Raw genomic sequence first — 15,050 nt, forward strand, 5'->3', positions numbered from 1 at the left:
TCCAAGTTACCTATTATACGCTTATATTGTTTTATAGTCAAATTTATATGTAAGCTCTTTCTTAAATATTTACATCTATCTATATGAGTGTGGTTCAGTCCATTGTGTTGCTATATAGGATTACCCGAGGGTGGGCAATTTATAAAAAATCAATATTTATTTGGCTCATGGTTTTGCAAGCTATACAAGAATCATAGTGCTGGCATCTGCTTCAAGCAAGGGACTCAGGCTGCTTCCACCCTTGATAGAAGGCAAAGGGGAGCCCGTGGTTGCAGATCACATGGTGACAGAGAGGAAGAACAAGAGGAGAAAGTGTCAGGTTGTTTCCAACAACCAGTTCAGCCGGGAACTAAGAATAAGAACTCACTCTCTCTCCAGAGAATGACACCAAGCCATTCATGAGAAATCCACTCCACTCCACCCCATGATCCAAACACCTCCCACCAGGCCCTGTCTCCACCACTGGGGATCAAATTTCAACATGAAACTTGAAAGGACCAAACAAACCATATCCAAACCATAGAAATATGTATATATGGTTTCTTCGTCTAACACTGGAATTGTTGGTAAAGGATAGGCCATACCATTTTGTTTAAAGTATGCTTTAGCTAAGGACATGGATTCTATTCTTATAATGCCATATGGTTTCTAAGCACAAAGCTATTAGAGATAACTAAATGAAAAAGATATTTAGTAAAAATTTTACAGAAGAAAAAGGTTATATACACTTCTATAAAATTGGAATGTTTCAAGACTTTAAGCAGAACATAACACTTACTTACAGAGGACAGTAATTATTAAAGCAATAGTAACAAAGCCATCTATTTTTTATAGTACTTTTCATTTTAAAATCTTTTGTATATACAATAGTCTATTTTCTTTTCTAATAACCCAGGGAAGGTTTTGTGTGCCCCCACAATAAAATTTTTAGTACCATGCAACACTTCACATTCTTGTAATTTGAAACTGTAGAACCCACTTGCACATGTCAGTTTTCAGGGCTGACTAAAAGTGACTAACAAAATTATAGACTACTTTGGTCTGAATGTTTGTGTCCCCACAAAAGCCATATGTTGAAGTCTAATCCCCAGTGTGATGGTGTTAGGAGCTTAGGTTTTTGGCATGATTAGGCCATGAGAGCAGGGCCCTCCTGAATGGGATTAGTGTCGTTATCAGAGTTGCCTTGTCCCTTTTGCTATATGAGCCTACAGCAAAAAGATTAGCTATCTAGCAAACAACCTTGACTAGACACTGATCTGTTGGTACCTTAATTTCAGGCTTCCCAGCCACTAGAACTGTGAGAAATAAATTTCTGTTGTTTGCCAACCACTCAGTCTATGGTATTTTGTTATAGCAGCCTGAACAGACTAAGACACAGACTACGATTAACTGAATATGGCTCAGAAAAACTTGAGTTTTTGTAGCTCAATTGGTCTCAATCACTGCTCTAGCTCTGGTTCATGTCTTTACATTTTATTTCACTAAAATAGATATTATTCGTACAAAGTAAAAAACAAAAGAGTTAGATTAAGTAAAAACTTTCTGATTCCCCAATACCAATCTCATTTCTCTGGTCCTGTGGTATAACAACTATTCAGAAATGGTTTAATGTGTGTTATTTCGCATGTTTTTATGAGGCATCTGTGTGTGTGTGTGTGTGTGTTTGGTGTATGGGTGGGTAGGTGGTTGTGTGGGTGTTTCTTTTAATACAAATTAAAGTCTTTTCTATTCATCTTATTCTGTAATCTAGGCTTCTAAAAAATTAAAAATAGAAAAGATAAAAATTTAAAAGGCAGACATCTTTTCTTATGAAAACATATAAATACACATCATTTTCTCCGACCGCCAAAGTTATATATCATTTCAAATTGCATAAATATGCATAAATACATTCTTGTTATAAAATATGCTTCAATTTTCACTACCATCTATCTAGAACATACATGAAGAAAGATTGCATCATCAAAGACTCCCCAAAAATTATGCCTCAATTTTTCCCTCCTTCCTGTACTCCCCTGCCTATGCTTCCTACCTACAGTGTATATCATCACATTCCAGCACAACTGGCAAGTACAAATGCATGACATGAGTAACCCTATACAGTGCAGGGTGGATTTCCAGGCATAAACAACATGCTGTTCAGGTTAAATCTCAGAACGCCACATTATTCTGTTTAATTGGCACAGATATAAGGTATTATGTGAAGCATTCTTTGGGGGGGGGCTCCACTTTCTGCCATTTTCTCCTCAATCATTTTTCTCTTCACAACTGGGTCTCAGAAAATCATATTAAGGGCTAGAGCAAACTCTTTAGTTATAACTTCTAACCATCAAAGGGATATGAGACTCTGCACCTTACCCCCATTATGCAACTAAAAATAAAGCAAAAATAAATAATTAAATCAAAATTATATTTTTTGGGATTTTGTAAAGTTTCTAGTAACTCTTTGTTTTTTTTAAGGTTTGTAATTTATTTTCCAACTCTAGAGAAATACACAGTCTTATAACCCATTTGTATTCATGATTTTGCCTTCTTTTCTTTAAAGAAGGTCTTGTCAATTAAGTAAACTGTAGACTTCATAAAATCTGGATGGTTTTCTTACACCTGGTTGCTGTTCTTATACCTTATGCATATTTTGTAAATATTTTCAGATATATGGAACATTTAATAAAACTAATACAATTTTTAAAAAGGAAAAGAGCCTTTAGTTTACAATGGCTGGTCTTGCTCTGTGTTCTATCCCAGTTCCAGCTCTAGATTCATGCTTTTCTCCCAGTGAGTCGGTTCCTATTTTAATGCTTAATTCTAGTATCTGTTTTTCTATCTTATTTCTCTTTCTCGCTCCTTACTCATCATTTCATCACATCTTCCAATGCACAATCTTCCTTTACCTTATTCCCTTGAGTTCCAATTTTTTAGTTCCCCTGGAAAAGCGTCTTTCATTAAAACTTTACTTTTACCTGTCAGTGAAAGCTCAGCTGCTGCTTGACATCCATAACACTTTGTTTGCAGCCTAAATCATTCTGTTGCCTTCATGCTGGCACCACACCCCTGACCTTCCAGGACTGACCAGGATGCCTATGAGGGGATCTGCCTCACCCCAGCTCTCTGACATATTGCCACTGCTGATTACTCCCATCACCACTTGCCTCACCCCAATGTAGTCTTCAAGATTTATATGTGACCTTGCCTGTGTCTGACCTGATTTAGGGGACAACACACGGCCCTTCCCAGAGACAATGAACACAATGGAAAAATCACTTGCCTCTCTCTTGCTTGACATATTTTCCATAAACCTTAGTGGTATCATATGCTTTCTCAGGCTCTAAACAGAGACTCCACTGTTACACTGCCTTCTCTGGCTTCCTGCATCTGGACTCATCTTCTCCATTCTTCATTTTTCCTCCCATTCAGTTTTATTACCATTCCCATCATGTGATCCAAACATTACTGTCAACCATGATGATCATTATTTTTATTATAACTCTCTGGCCCAGGCACTGTGCTCTGCATTTTGCCTATATATTTCACTTAATTGTCACAAAGCTATGATGAGAAAAATGTTATCATTATCTATTTTTGTTGGAGTGAGAAACTGAGGTTTAGAAATGTGAGCAACTTGACAAAGGTCATTCAACTAATAAATGAGAGAGTCAAACATCAAATTCAGAATATTCTGCAAGAGTATCTTCATGGCAACCCTGTCAGTCACTCTACTGCCAGCCTTATCTGCATTAGCTGACTTCCGTATTTCTAGACATTAACTTTTCAATGGCTGCCCATTGCCTACAGGATAAATTTCAAACTTTCTTACATTCACCCTGGTGCCAAATTATCTTTGTGTACTTTATGTACACATAACCCATACCCTGCTCCTTTATCTAATCTTTTATTATTTCTGATTTTTCACATAATCACATCTTTTCTCCCCAATTAATCTGCAACATTTCTAAAAGCAGTTATAATGGTGTTACATATGTTACATAGCTTTTTATTCATCACAACACTTACCTAAATGTCCTTCCTGTGGTAGGAGCTCAAAAATTATATGTTGATTAATCTTCCAAATTTCCTACATCCCACTGTTGAGTCCTATTTCAGTCACGCACAACAGTGATACATAAATTAACTTGAAGAGTTTTTAAATGTAATATGCTAACACATTTCCCCACACCAGACAACACTCATTGGTACCTATCACTTGTGGATAATCATGCCCCCTGAGGCCACTCAAAAAAACAATTTAAAACTTGGGAATGAATCATAGTGTCGGTGTTCTGGAGTTTCCTGAGCATCTTTGTCACCATTTTTTTTCCCAACACCAACTGAAAGTATTATTGAGAAAGAAAATGAGACTAAAAGAAGATGAGATGTGCAACAAACCTGAAAACAATTCAAGAGGCCAAGTTTATGGATGCTAAAGCATGCCCATTGCACTGCCTTGGGTAACTTTTGGCTTCACAAAAGACTTTGGGAAGATTCAGTCACAGGAAACCAAGACTATGAAAACGGAAAGGAGACACCTAATGTGGCCATCAGTTTATGTCACTGACACTGTTTTCTTAGTCCTATCACACACCTACAATGATGAAGGCAATCATACTTTGATTCCAGTGACACCAAGGGGTTGATAGAGATGAGTGGCTGGCCCCTGGAATTTCTATCAGTGATCCTATAGCTACACCAATGTAATAGTATAATAATCTCTAGAAAGTTGATCCTTTCTCAAACTCAAGCAGCATAAACATAAACTACATTAGAAACTCACTATTTTTATTGACCCAAAACATGTATGAAGTAAAAACATTACTTGTGAAGCAAATTCAGCTTCCAGATGAGTCCATAATTTATCTTCCAGCTATATTGTTGCCATTAAATCCATCTATGTAGAATTCTGAAACTGCTTCCAATGAAAGGTCAAATTTGTTGCGATTGATATTATTTCCTTTGGGAACTCTCTGGAGGAGGTTACAGATTCTGTTCCACATTCAGTTTCTAAACATTGAAATCTTGGTATCACCAAGGTGTTTCCATACCACTGTTCCACCATCAACACTGAATATCGCTTTTGTATGTAAGCTCATGTCATCTAGATTTCCATTTTCCCTGTCAACTCCTGCAGATCACCTCACTAAAGTACTTAAAACAGTATCTGGGATTTAGTGAGCATTCGATGCATGGGGTTATTAATATACCTAGAACCATTGGGTGTTTCCAATGTCCTTCAGCAGGGGTATGCCAAGGCCAACTTATTTGATTGTTAATATTTTTATTATTTTTTAATCATCCATCCCAGAATGTCATTTTATTACTTTTAGAAATTTAACAAGCCAATTGTTGGACATGCCCATCATTAAAAATTATATGAACTTATAATTCAATAAATTATATTAAAAATAAGGGTTATAAGCACCCAAAACTCATCACTTTCTAATTATTTTACTATATTTTATATTACTTAGGTTTTTGAGGCTATTTAACTCAATCGTATCAGCATGGCAGAAATACTATATGATGGTGTACTACTGTGCTTCTCTTCCCCACTCTGTGTTCGGTGACGTCACCCCAGTAGCTTGAAAATGGTCATGATGGCAATGCTTCATGAAAGAAAGGAGCCAACACTACAAATCAGGACTTGGTTTAGTATTCTGTTGATTGTTTAGACTAAAGAAAATGATGGAGAAAATGTTAATAATGCTAATTAAACTTAACAGTGTGTTGTGCTTAATATTAAAGCCAAAAGCGATTTCAATTTAATGAATGTAACTTTGCACAAGGGTTAGCAATAGCTCAACAATAAATCACTTATAGGATTTAATGGCAACAAATTTATTGGAAAAAGAGGTAGCAGATTGGGGTCTAATCATTTGTGAAATCATGGTAGCATTGCAACCATAAGTTGGTTATGCATACAAGAGTTCTACAAAAAATAACAAAAGTATACTGTAAGAATCAATTGGATACGTGGAATTTACAAAAGGGTGTTATATATTTTACTATTTATAAATTTGTGTTATTATGCTTTATTATATTACATTTATAAACTTTATATGTAAAATGTATAACAAATATGTATATATATGCACACGTACATATACATATCTGTACACATACACATGCTTTTTTCCTAAAAGCTTTATTATGAAACATTCACTGCACACGTCTGCCTTTGGATTTTCTTACCAATCAAAGGATAAAATAACTTTGCTAAGGGTGGAATTCATACAAAAATGAGATGGTGAAAAGGAAAAATGGACATCACCTTAGAAAACCATGGAATCGTTCAAGTAGCAAATATTTATAATCAGTTATTGCTGCAAAACAAATAACCTCAAAATCAGAAGCTTAAAACTGAGAATATTTTTTATTGCTCTGAATTTATGGTTCAGCTATGTAGTCCTGCTCATCTGAAACAGGTTTGACTGGGTTTACTCATGCATTCACAATCAACTAGCTGGTCTAGGATGGCTTTGCTCGTATGTCTGGCAACAGTCAGGTTGTTGTCTGGGGTGATAGAGGTAATCGAGCCACATGTACCCACCTGCCAACGGGATACCTCAGCTCATTTTCATAGTTATGGGCAAGATTAACACAAGGCCTCTTGGAGCCTGGGCTTAGAAGTGGCATAAAACTCACTTGCTCCTAATTGTTGACTAAAACAAGTCACAAATACAGCTCAGATTCAGAGGTGGGAAAATAACATCCACCTCTTAATGGGAGTCTGGGAAGTCAAAGGATATGGATATAGAGAGGCATTGGCAATTTGAGTCATCATCTACCACAGTGTTTTCTCCCATCTACGTATGCTCACTTCAGGATCCAGCTGAAATCCTATTCACCTTGGTTAAACAAACTGCCTGTGAATGGGGCCGGCCCAGCTGTAAACCGACAAACAAAATCTTCTTTGTCCCTGGATTATGGTCCTGCTCTCCCATTTTCTGAATATGAACAATTTAGTAGACCTACTGAGACAAGGATAAAGTAGCTAGAATTTAGTCTCAGTTTCTCTTTTCTCATAAAAAAAATCCCGTATAATGCAAATTTGCAATTAGAATCAGGTTGTAGAAGAAAAATTAAAAAGAGATTTAGTGGAATTAAGGAAGCTGAATGAAATTTAATCCCAAACACCAAGAAAAATATGTCTTAAAAGCTGTGGTTTTACAAAGTATGAGAGATATATGGACCCAAGCTCAACTTGTGTAAAGAGAAAAAGGGGGCAAAAAAGGACTACTTTATTCCAGATAGAAACACTAAGGTTATAGGAAGGAACTACATTGTGATAACATCCTTTTTCTTCTTTGGCCCCTTACCAACATTTGCAATTATATTTATTTATTAACTGGCCTTTTTGTTGACTCATGTATCCCTAACACCTAACTCAGTACTCTGGCACAATAAATAGTTAAATGTTAAACTAATGCCTCAATATATGAGACAACAATGACTTTTATAGAAAAGTTATATTCATGTATGCATTTCAGTAATGTTTTCCTTTTAAAAATACTTTCTGCATAGTCTTCAAAAGTGAAACAGTAGAAAGGAAGGGTCCCGCCTAAATATTGGAAAACATTTGAGGATTTCTATGGTTCTTTCCTTCCTTTTGGAGATTGCAGAAGAATTGTAGAACCATACCAATCTTAACGTTTATTCAAATTAATCAGCCCTATTCCCTCAGCACAGCTGTGTAACCTGCACAAACAATACTCATGCATCTGTTTATAACATTTCTGTGTGGAGATCACATTTACCAATTTGGCTTTCAATCACAGCAATGACTATCTCTCAATGGTTTTTTAGCCAGTCATATTAAAATAATCCTGCCCGCTGATTCAGAATAGGAAGAAAGGAAGATAATGAATATTAGTTGAGTGATTAATTATCAGTTCCTATTCTAGGGTCTCTAATACATTATCTCTTTTAATTCTCTAAAACAATTCTTCAAAATAAGTATCACAATCTCCATTTCACAGATGAGAAATCTGAGGCTCAAAGAGGTCAAGAATTTGATACAGTTTACAGTTTGTAAAGTGACAGATATGGGATGTCAACTCCAGTAAGTCTGTCTGATTCTAAAGCTTTTGTTCTTTTCACTCTATAACTGTACTATTTCATCTCTTTTGTTTTAATGAAGATGGATTTATATTCTTTATTTGAATTTTAATGGGGAAGAAGCTTTATAATGTATCGTTGGAAATGTAGTAGAAAAGAAAAAGAAATTTCTAAGCCTCTCCTTCCATTTATGGTTCTTCCGGAAAGCATTAACAACCAAGAGAATGCCATATTTCAGCCCTCAAAGCAGATTAAAACAAACATTCTCATCAGCTATGGTTTATGTCGCAGCAAAATTTTGTATTGCCCATAACTAAAATATGCCCCTCCTTTTGATAATGAAGATCCCAGGTCTCACTGTACCCCTTGTATCATTCATCCAATTCTGGCTGGCACTGCTCCATGGCTGCACTCCCAGAATCAGTACATTCCCAAGCCAAACCATTCTTCTATTTCGTATTATGTCTGCTTTAATGGGGGAAGGAGTCTCAGAGAAAAGGAAACAGATAGAGGCTGTGTAAACACAGCATATCCTAGGCTTCGGAGTGAAGTAATATTAGAGGAAGTTTGAAATTTTGCAAAGTGATAGCAATTATACAGTTTAAGCATAATTACATGTAAGCATCATATATAATATAAAAGAGAAAGATATTATAAGCAAGTGGCAAAGAAAGATGGAAATGGATATCAGTGCATACACAGGAGAAAAAGAAACGGACCCTCAGAGGATTAATACAATTTCCCCTTTTAGTGGCAAGCACAAGGCAGTTTAATTTCACTTACTTCTCTATTTGACAAGGTTGTTTTTATGCTCTCTTCTATTTATAGCCAAATGTTCTCCAGTGCAGTACTCCTCAAACTTGACTGTGCATGAAAATCACTAGGAGAGTTTGTTAAAATGCGGATTCTGATCCAGTAGCTCTGGAGTAAGCCCTGAAGAGACTGTGTTTCTAACAAGCTCGCAGTTAATATCCATGCTGGTGGAAAATTTTAGAACCCCATTTGAGAAGCAAGGCTCTTGTTCATAAGATACTATATTGTGGAGTATGAGCGGGGAGAGGAGTAAAAAGATCTAGTGCCTTAGAAAATGGAGTTAAAAAGAATATTTACTTACTTTGCATTTCTAAGAATTCTCCAATTTTGGGCTATCAGTATTGACATCTTTTATCAGATTTCAGAAACTCGTTATGCTTTCCTTTTTAATATAAACATTTTTCTTGTTTTGCTGACTTCTAGCATTTGAGACTAGTTAGTTCCTCAAATGTTAAGAAGTCTGTGTTTATGTAACAAAAAAATGAATTTAGATTTCTACTTTCAAGGGTTCAATAGGATTCTTTTTTTCTCTTATGGATGAATCTGTGAAGCCACAAAAATCAAAACCAACTAAGTCATGGTGGTTCGTGCCTATAGTCCCAGCACTTTGGGAGGCTGAGGTGGGAGGATCACTTGAGGCCAGGAGCTGGAAAGCAGCCTGGGCAACATAGTGAGACCCTGTCTCAAAAAAAAAAATAGCTGGACATGGTGCTGTGTACCTGGAGTCAAAGCTACTCAGGAAGCTGAGGTGGGAGCATCAGTTGAGCCCAGGAGTTTGAAGCTGCAGTAAGCTATGATCGCAACACTGCACTCTAAACTGGGCAAAAGAGTGAGACCCTATCTCTAAAAATAAAATAAAAAATAAAATCAATGTCATTATTTGTGTAGGTGTGTACATACGTCATCTGAATCAAAATGGATTTTAAGGTGAAAATACATACAACACAATTTTGAGGTTTCTTTTCGACAAGCAGTAGTAAGTTTCAGTCTAGCCAGGGGAAACCTAGTCTAAGAAAATGCTCCATAAATAATTGAGGGACACAGATTTCCTCCTTCTCTTTCAGAAGCTTCTGGTTAGAAAAAAAAATACTGAAATAAGATTTCCAGTTATAAAGTAAAACAGTATCTTTGTCAGAGGTATAGTGAAATAAAGCTTGATTCTTCTCATTTCCCAGATCAGAAAATCAAGGCACGGAGAGATTAGTCCACTTGTTTAAGATTGCTGGAGTCATTAGCTCCAGAGGATAAGTCATGAGAATAAAAGCCAGCTCACTGATGCTGAGGCCAGTTCCTTCCTCTCCCTATGCTGCCTGCCTGCTTAGGTTTCCACCCAACTTGGCTTTCCTGTCCCCTGGACTTCTCACCTTCAGAAATGTCATTGACCCCTTAGAATTTCTGGGCTCAAGTGGTCCTCCCGCCTCAACTTCTTGAGCAGCTGAGACATAGTGCACACCGCCATGCTCCGCCAATTTTCCTGTAGAGGCAGGGTCTCGCTATGTTGCCCAGGCTACTCTCCAACTCCTGGCCTCAAGTGATCCTCCTGACTCAGCTTTCCAAAGTTCTGGGATTACAGACATGAGCCACCATGCCTGACCTGATTTTTATCATTGATATGCTGGAATTTTAGGCAGTTTCTAACTTAGTTTGCCAGTGAGATGTTAAGATTGGTTCTCAGCACAAGTGAATGTCCTATTTCAATATTTTTGCCCAGATCCACTGGTATATTATTAATAGTAAACTTCATTTGCTCTCTTATAACTCCTATCATGTATGAATAACTTGAGAAATCTAGTCTTGGAACTCTAATCTTCCCCTGCTACCCCAATTTCCTTTCCTTTGGCCATTCCCAATCCCAACTCCCTGAAGCCCATGATCCTGCCTCACACAGCTCAGTTACTCAGAGAGTGATGAAGGAAAGGAAAAGTGAACTGTCTTTTCTTAGAGAACCTTGGCCCATTCACAACACAAGTATTTGTTCTATCCTTCACAGCTAGGATGATCAAATGATTCATAGTCTACATCAGGAAACTTTTGAAAATGACAGGAGCAAGGTTAAAACTAGGCTAGGGTTACAGGCATAAATTAGGACTGTGCTAGGCATATTGTAACATGGCCAACCTAAAAATGGCTACACAGGGCACTCCACGAACTCCTCTAAGATTTCACTGGAAAAGGCTTTGAATGCCGGGAAGTTTAGTGAACCCTGAATAGTAATCTATGCGTGAAATGTGATGTACAGCCCCTAGAAGTTGCACTACATTGTAACTCTCAGGTGTCAATTGATTTAACAACTTTTAAGATCTCAAATTATAATGAACACATGCAGAGATATGCACAAAGCAACAGAGTAAAGAAAAAGATGAGATATGTTAATATTAATTTTTTTTGTTTTTGCTTCCAGCTGACTTAAAACCTCTAACTGTTTGTTGGATATAAAACATTTTTTGTGTTTGCAGAACACTTACATCAGAAACCAGTGTTGATCAAAAGGAGAAATCCAGTTTATTTTTAATTACCATTGGCTCCCTACTCCCGTTCTTTGTTTAAGAGCCAAGTTCAGTTTAATTTAAAAAGGAAAGCAAGGCTAAGAAGTGATAAATTGTACACTCTAAGAAGATATTAAAATACTCTTATTTCATAACATATTTTAAAATCTGGAAGCGCCATGTACAGTGACATCTAATTCCCTCATGGAATGCAACAACACAGAGAATGGGGTATTGTATCATCTTAAGCTGCCTTATAGATGCTATATCTAAAATATTTTCCCATTTGTTTTTTCACAACTCCAATCTTTGTCTCCAATAGTCTCCTAATTCTTAGTCCCCTTGAATTTACTTGCAGCCCTTGTTATTTTTTGCAAATGCTTCTCTGAACCTGTATCTCCGCAGTACAGAACGTTTCAAGGGCCCCCAATAAGGAGACTACAAAATATTTAACCCAATTTACAAATCCCTACATCATCTATGCCTCCAGACTTATCGCCGAGAAAGCAATGGGCTTGCATTTGTTGAATGATTGTAACCAAAGATTAAAAAGACATGCCAAGCCTTTCTCTCAAGTGACTTACTTTCTTTGAAAAGGTAGTTAAAACACTAGTGTTGGGATGGACTGAGATATCCCAAGAGCTGATTGGAGAATAGTTTTTATTTCTGTTTTGCTGAGCTCATGGTAATTGGGGAAGCAAACAGGAGGAAGTAAGAGGGGACTGAAATTGTTTTAGTCTAGGAAGCAGGTGGAGGAACTGGGTTCCAAGCTGTGGAGAAGAGCCGAAACCTGGAGGAGTGGAAATGAAACAAAAATGAAAACGGAGCAGAGAGACCAAGATTGGAAGAGAGCTTTCCGAACTATTTTCAAATCTCTTTCAGGTTGTAAGAGCTCATTTCATCAAAAGAAGACTTATGTTTGATGTTTGGTGCCATAGATGTGGACCCTTTGACTCAGTGATTCTCAATCTTGGCTGCACATTGAAATCACAAAGACATTTATAAGACGATAATTTGCAGCACTCACCTCTGGATGTTCTGATTTAACGGTTTTAGGTGGGGCTGAAAAGTGTAGTGTTTAAAAGCGTTCCCCTCCCCGCCCCCACCACCAGGTGACTCTTGTGAAGATGAAAGATTATCCATGTGACTGCATTTTACACAGGACTCTCTAAAGGTTGATCTTATTGATAGGATCCTATCTTATTGATAGGATTACTAAATCAGTGGCCACTGAATTTCAAAGCAAATGGGAGAAAAAGCACAGTTATGGACTCCGCTAGGGCCTAAGCTCTGTTCATAATAACTTTTTCAACTAAATCTTGAAGTCCAAGTTAGGTAAAGAATAGGGTCAAGCAGCCCAGGAGAAGGAAGAGCATACACAAAGGCACAAAGGTGAGAAATAGCATATTCTGTGCAGAATGCATTTAATTTTCTGATTTATTCAACAACCATTTATTGCATACTTAATCCATGCTTCACACTGTCCTATTCAGTGGGGCCATAAAAGTGACTGACAAGAAATTTACAAACTAAAGTGAATTGGACACAGCAAGGCTGTCTTCTCCTCTGGAGTGCTTGCAATGGTGTGTTGGTCAAGTTGAACTTTAAAGGAACCTTTAGGAGCAAACAAAGGGCAGGACCTTCCTGTGGTGAACTTCTCATGCCTCAGCTAATTCAGAGTCAAAGACTGAATGTCAGGAAGAAAGGACTTAAAAGTCCAGTGTGATTAGCTTCACAAGAGAAAAGTACATGAGTAAGGGTCTCATATACATCCTCTTATTGGCACACTGCAAAGTCTCTGCAATATGAAACAGCATTATTATTATTATTATTATTATTGGCTCTTCAAAGCAAATGTTAATAAATCGAGAAAAAAATATTTTAATACCTAGTAAGTATTAATCCCACAGAAACTATAAAATGCATTTAATATTAATGTATTAAGATTTAAACCTTTATTCAGATCTTCATATGTGCAGTGACCCAGTTCATCCAAGTTTTAGTAGTTGTCTGAAACTCTTTGTAGAAAGATACATAAATTCACAAACACATATACAGGATTATTGAGATTGTAACTCTTCCCAGACATGTTTTTTTCACTAAAAATTTTCCACATTTCTAAGAAATATGTGTATGAATCAAGAGTAACTTACCAAGGCAGCCCAGGGAGAACCAGGACCAAGGACAAGAGACCCCTGGGCACTGAGGGTGTTCCATAAAGTGGCAGGAGTTGAGAGGTGAAGCTGGAGACTCAAAAACCAACCACAACACAGAAATTGGTGCAGTGATTTGCAAATATGGTCCTAGAACCAGCTATGTCAGCATCACTGGGAACTTGATAGAAATGCAAATTGTCAGGCCAGGATATATATTGAGCCAGACCCCTTGAGGGTAGGATCCAATAATGTGTGCTTTAACAAACCCTCCAAGTGACTTGATGGTTGAGAACCACTAGATTAGTGGTCCCCACTCCTGGCTACTTATTGAATCTATTTAAGGACTATGTTAGTTTTCTAGGGTGGCCATGACAAGTACCACAGACTGGGAAGCTTAAATGAAAATTATTTTCTCACAATTCTGAAGAATAGGAGTCTGAGATTAAAGTGTTCACAGGGCGGGTTTCTTCTGAAGCCTCTCTTCTTGGTTTATAGACAGCTGTCTTCTCACTGTCTTCACATGACATTTCTTCCACGTGTCTGTCTCTGTGTCCTAATTTCCTCTTCTTAGAAGGACATCAGTCAGATTAGGGCCTACCCTAATAACCTCATTCTAACTTAATTACCTCTTTAAATATGCTATCTCCAAATACAGTCACATTCTGAGGCACTGGGGGTTAGGACTTCAATATATGAATTTTAGGGGTGTTACGAGGTAACACCCTAAATAGCTGAGATCATAACAAGAACCTTTCATTTAAAAATATCAATATCACATGAGACCAACTGACTCTGAATTCTTAGGGGTGGGGCCCTGGCATAAGTATTTCTTAAAACCTCTCTTGTGAGTCATATGTGTAGCAGGGCTGAGAATCAGGCTATAATGGGTAAAAGGCCAAACAGTTGGGCACATGGCAGGAGATGTAGCCATCAGTGGCCACATGCTGCCCAGTAAGGCAGGTAGACCCTACCAGGAATAGAGGGTGCTATGAGGTAGCAGGAACCCAACCATGAGAAGTCTGGCTTAGGACAGCATATTCAGCTAAGCCCTAAAGCAAGAGTGAAGAGACTGAGAATTCAGGTAATAGCATAGAGGTGTGTGAGACAGCCAGTTTATAAGACACCAACATCGGAACGAGTGTGAAAGATTAGAACTCAGCTGTAATCCACAGAGCTGATTTGACTCTGGTGGCACAGGTTTTTGCCAGGGTCTCCTGGCCAGGAAGCTGTTGCCAGGGTCAGAGGATATAGCTGCAGAAACCCAAGAGATGGCAGTGAAGGAATTCAGATGGCATCTGAGGCTTTTACAAGACATCCTACCTTTTAATATCTCAAATACACATATCTCTTTATAGTGTTTTATAAAGAAAGAAAACAAGACAAACAGCAATAACAAAACCACTGCCCTGAAGGTAAAATGTATTTACGGTCTTAGGAGGCTGTGTGAGGAGCTATCCTATTCCTAGTGAGTTCCTGGACTTTATTTTCTGTGGGTGTTGAGGAGTCTCAAAGAGTAACTCATTAAACTTCTAACCACTTTTGTCTG

At 37.5% G+C, this 15,050-nt stretch overlaps 1 long non-coding RNA gene across 1 annotated transcript; it reads right to left on the reverse strand.

Moving 5' to 3' along the window:
- Positions 1-12,755: 12,755 nt before the first annotated feature.
- Positions 12,756-13,665, reverse strand: LOC130541600 (uncharacterized). Its single transcript, XR_008955675.1, has 2 exons — positions 13,502-13,665; positions 12,756-13,146 (listed from the first exon to the last, which is right to left on the reverse strand). It is a non-coding gene; the product is annotated as an uncharacterized LOC130541600 (long non-coding RNA).
- Between the last annotated feature and the right edge of the window lie 1,385 nt (positions 13,666-15,050).

This window comes from Pan paniscus, chromosome 5 (genome assembly GCF_029289425.2).
Source record: "Pan paniscus chromosome 5, NHGRI_mPanPan1-v2.0_pri, whole genome shotgun sequence".
NCBI classification, from domain to species: domain Eukaryota; kingdom Metazoa; phylum Chordata; class Mammalia; order Primates; family Hominidae; genus Pan; species Pan paniscus.